Here is a 5,342-nt window from a genome sequence, read left to right as displayed (position 1 = left end):
AGAAAGCCCTAACTACAACCCCCAAAAAAGGTCTCATGCCTTGTTTCTGGTAGAATCATTTATCAATGAGGATAACATATACACAAATTTCAACCTGGTCCAAGATTGATACTTTGATCTCAAAGTTAGCACTAGCACCTTTTTGGGGGGCGGCAGCGGCGGGGGTTGTTGGTTAATGGAGCACTAAGATTTGGTTTGGTTTTACACTTGTTTTCTCTGCATTGACTGGCATTTTCCCAGCCATTTTGTACAATCCCTCCCCACCCCTTCCCAAACCTACAAGGGTGGACCGTTTCCCAGTAAAATCCACTGCTGTGTAGAAGCTACCTAAAATCCTGTTTCCTTGGAAACTCAGATGATGGTCACACTCACTTTGCCCACTTGAACAGCCACCAGCGCTTCCAGGTCATCAGGTGTTTCCGAGCTGCCCGGCCTCTACTCGCGCATCCGGACGCCAGGTTCTAGCGTTCAGGACCTGATGGTTCACGCAGTGAGCGCTAGAACTCATTGGGGTGACTTGTGTCCGATTTGGGTCCGAGTTTCCCCAAAGACTTGCAAGCATCCCTTCCACGCCTCTGTACCCCAGTGCTCATGTGCCAGGTTTTCTCCAGTCATTTGATAAATGTCTGTACAAGAAGGAACATTTGACTGTTCCAGAGGTCAGATTCTGACCTCCCCAGAATATTCTACGCAAACACGCCCTGGACGTGCCCTTCTCCCGGTAAAACGCTTGGGCTAATGACATCTGACAGCCACATCCTTGAAACGTTTGCTAATACGTCAGCGAACAGGTACGTCCCGGACGTTGACTGGTGGTCCAGACACAGATGACTGCCAGGCCTGCCCTCCGAGCGGCCTGGGCAGGTCACGCTTTACTAAATCCATTGGCTATTATGCTGCTTTTTAAAAATTTTAAAGAGCATTTTTATGCAGAGGCCTCTCCCGGCAGCATGTGTGACCCCTATTTGAGCCTGGACGCCTCTCGCCTGAGTCAGCTCCAGAAGGCTGCAGCCCGTCCGAGAGAAGGGAAAAAGCGAAAAGCAGCAGAGTGGGAAAGAACAAATAGGTTCCGAACAAATGGGCCAAAAATCGCCGCTTGACCTTGCTAGTTTGAGACCAGCGGCAGCGTAGAACGTGTTGAACTTGTGTGACAAAAATCTCAGCATAAACAGTTTGAAAAAAAAAGAAAAAGGCTGCCCACGCCGCAGCCGTTTGCAAACTTGACCTCAAGGGCGCGGAGCGAAAAGCCTGACGCGCTGACCGCGCCCTGGGTAGTCGCTAGGCCCGGAGTTACGCCCCGGGGCGCCGCGGCGCGTGCGTGCGTGCGCGTGCGTAGGCGTCCGCGCGCGCGCGCGCGCGCTCGTTGACACTCGGCACTGCCACCCGGAGAGCGTGCCTAGTCGCGGGCAAGGGCGCCGCGTGCGTGCGCTCCGCGCGGGTAGGGGCGGCTCACGCGCGTTTACGTACACACGCAGACTGGACCAGGGGTGTGAGTCGCTCAGCGCTGGTGCCCGGTCTCCGCGTTGCTGTCCGCGGCTGCGTCCTGGAAACGTGAGAAAAGGCGGTAGGAGTGCTCCTACCGGTGACCTGGGGGAGGGACCCGTGCCAAGAAAGTGGACCCGGGGAGAAGTTTGACTCAACTCGCCCTCAGGAAGCGCTGGGATTATTTATGAGGCCTAGATTTGAAAGTAGTGGCTGCCAGGGAAGTGAAAAAGGAGCTCACCCCAAGCTATGAGAGAAGTTATAGTCGTAAGAATGCTGTTTATGACGGTATAAATCAGTGTGGAGCTTGTGATGGGAAATAACGGAGAGCATGAGTTTGGGATAGACACAAGGAAACAAAGTCAAGAAGGAAAACTGAGTTTTCGCCCTCCGTGTTCTGCCCCCGCGCAGTTCCTCCTTTCCAAGGCGCCCACGATTCCTGCGGGGAAGCTGGGGAGGGGTGAGCCCACCCCGTGGCGGGTCGGGTCGGTTCGGGTCTTCCCCAAGTTGAAACGAAGCTTGTTAGAGGGCGAGGGAATACATGTAAATAAACAACTCAGAAGATTTATGGGAAGGAGTTCAACTTTATAGGACTGTATTTATAGAGCCATTGCTGGTTCACATAAATAGATTAATGGGAAGCTAAAATTAATGGACTTGTGAGCTGCACGTTTAATTTCTGAGGCTTCGACATGACAGACAACCGCCTTCGAAGTCCACGCATGGAAGGCAGCCTGCGTCGGGAGTCATGAGCGCCCCCAAGAAGACACAGGTCCCATCGGGCCAGTATATCTCTGGTGGCTCTAAGCTCTGGCTGCCCGGGGTCCCAGGGAAAGGACCCCAGGGGACTGTTTTTGCAAATGAAGAGAAAGAATGTGGCCTCATAAAAAAATAATCGGCTCTTCTTCCTCCTAGCATTATTATTTTTTTTTTTGTAATACGCGGGCCCCTCACCGTCGTGGCCTCTCCCCTTGCCGGACGCGCAAGCTCAGCGGCCACGGCTCCGCGGCACGTGGGATCCCCCCGGACCGGGGTACGAACCCGTATCCCCTGCATCGGCAGGCGTACTCTCAACCACCGCGCCACCAGGGAGGCCCCTAGCATTATTTTTAATCAGGGCCCATAAGCCGCTAATGCGGGCGGGCGAGCAGGCGGGCTTCTTGGCCACTGGAAGCCGCGCACCTGGGCTGGCTGCCTCCAGGTCACCTCCTCCAAGGTCACCCAGCGTCCCCGCGCTGGGCCTGTGGTCAGGGGCCACGGCCTAGCGGTTCCAGCTGCCGTTCTTTCCTTACTCCTTCTGCAGCCTGGTTAAGACAGTAACAAAAGGGCCGGCGAGGAGCTGTAACTAGCAGCCCAGGGCCATTTTGTTAGGCAAGGCTCCCTCTGGCTTCCTATCTTTCCTTCCCTCTCCTCAAGTTCTTTCCCCACATTCAGGCCCCTCAGGACCTCGAGTTTGGGGTGACTGTCTCAGATCCTTGTCAGATGGTGGTGGAAAGAGGAGGTGGTCTGGAATTTACCTATGGAATAATAGATGGAAGGTCTGTTTCTCCAGAGCTGGTGTTAACCCTTCAGTAGGAAAACTTGCCATAGGATATGGAAATTACTCATCACCGCCTTTGTATAATCCTAGTGGTAACCAACCCCTCACTCTCCAAAAGGCAAATGAAAAGGAAACTCAATGTAAAACATTTGAGCCAGAGACAAAGGCATATACCTATTTTCTTTCTAGATAAATGGATTGCATGCCCTCTTAATCACACTTCCCTTGTGTTTGTTTTTCTTCCTTCTATTTCCCTTCCCTTTTTGATTCACTCATTTATAATTCTAGCCATGATAACCCCCTTTTTTAGTTAATAGGGAAGCCAAGAAGTGGAAAATCTCACATAAAGCAGATTCCATTGTCCTTTCTGTCTTTCACTATAGGGAAGTCCAACTGGGAATGAGTCATCTGAAAAACAGAAAATTGATATGGGAGGCATATTATTAATTACCTGAGTGCCAACTATATGCTAAGCACTCTCCTAATCCAGGGTTTTCGAGATTTAACTTTGCCACTTATCCTTAAATGTATATACATGTTGCTGTTCCTGCTTTTTATAATTAAACTAGACAATGTTGGAAAGGACCTTAGGAGGCCCACATTTTACAGATAAAGACTTTGAGGTCCAAAGAGAAACAGTGACTCGTGCATACCGTTTAACAGCTTGGACAGATTTACTTTCCTAGCCTCAGGGAAGACACCCAAGCCTTGGGATGAAATACAGATTGAGAAGATGTTTGATCACTGCAGCCCATTAGGGCTGGGCTGCAGCCCATTAACCCAAATGAGAAAAGCTCTGGCTTCCCTGGGCATCCTCTGAGCCTAAGGTAGGAAACCTCCTAAGACAGCCTCTTTCCTCCTCTGGTCAAGGGAGCTCTTCCTCATTTGTTTACGGAAGGCCTCGCACTGCTGGTGAGGTCAGGGTTGGGTTCAGTCCTGAAATGAGCCAGTTAACTCCCCCAGATCCCAAGGTGTGGGATGCAGGAGCCCATACCTGGCCCTGTGGGCTTCTCTCCTGCACCATCTCCGTCAAAGACATCATGGCAGAATGCCATCCCACCAGCAACATGAAGGGAGCATCATCTTTGACTTGGACCCAGAGGCCCTTCGTTCCTGGGACACGGAGTCTTTTAATAACCTGGGAAGTAAGTAATTTGACAACCTCATTTTTTTAAGGGCAATATAAACCAAGAGATGCAGTTAACGTGGGCTTTTATTGCAAATCCAGCTAGAAATAGGAGAGAAGAGTGTCAATTTGGATTTTAAAGAATCAAAAACACCTTGTAGTGAAAACAAAAGTGTCCATTTTTCTGGGAGGCAAAATTTATTGTATTTATTTGTAAGGAAAACACTGCCTGTGTTTCAATGATTGGGGGGGGACAAAAAGAAAAAAAATTCTTGGCTATAAATTTTTTCTGTCTGTAGAATTAAACAATATCTATACTCAAGAAACTGAAGATGAAAACACAACAAAAACACAACAATCTTTTTATTTATGTAAATCAGGTCAACACTGGACAATAAACCAATTCCTACCCATTACCATAACAGCTTGTCTATAAAGAACAGAAAAATTCAGATAGGATTCTACCTAGGGTCAAGCGGTTTTTTTTTTTTTTTAACCACCCATTCACAGAGGTATAGATTCACAGATAAATAATTCCAAACTACCTGTTCACCATATTTACACATTCCCATTAAATTAAACATAAATAAATATATACAAACTTAACATGGATACCCTCCAGAGCTCTTCTCGTGAAGAGTCAATAGATGGATATTTCTCGATTGTTGTCAAAAACAATGTTAGTGAATTAGAGACCAACTCAACAGAGGAGTCGATTTTGGCATTTCAAGAAGAATAGCGTTCATTCTACTTTTTAAAAGAAAACAAAACGAATTTCGTTTTTTTTTTTTTTAACCTGATCATTTAACATACATCAGCACAGGAGGGGAAACACTGTTTGGGCTCTTGAGGCAACATCAGATGGTTTAAGGTTATTTCCTTTCCACAGAATGTATTACGCATACAGGATATCAAATGTGAGGACAAACTCCCTATAAACACTCTTAAGTAGGGACGAGTTGCCCTTTTAAGTAAGGCTTTGTACCGGAGGAACAGTGTGTAGATAAGTTTGGGGTATTTCAGGTTTTCCATTCGACCGCAGTTTTCATAGGATATAAAATAGTTGCTTGAGAGAAAGTGGTTTCCTTGGCCAAAGAAAATAAAACAGGCCAGGTCTTTGAAACGTTCTTCAGTTCTTTATGTAGGGGTGGAGAAAGCTAAGGATGTGGTGCCAGAGAGAAGGCGGGGGGGGGG

This window comes from Lipotes vexillifer, unplaced genomic scaffold (genome assembly GCF_000442215.2).
Source record: "Lipotes vexillifer unplaced genomic scaffold, Lipotes_vexillifer_v1.1 scaffold147, whole genome shotgun sequence".
Lineage (NCBI taxonomy): Eukaryota > Metazoa > Chordata > Mammalia > Artiodactyla > Lipotidae > Lipotes > Lipotes vexillifer.
This window is presented reverse-complemented; position numbering follows the sequence as displayed.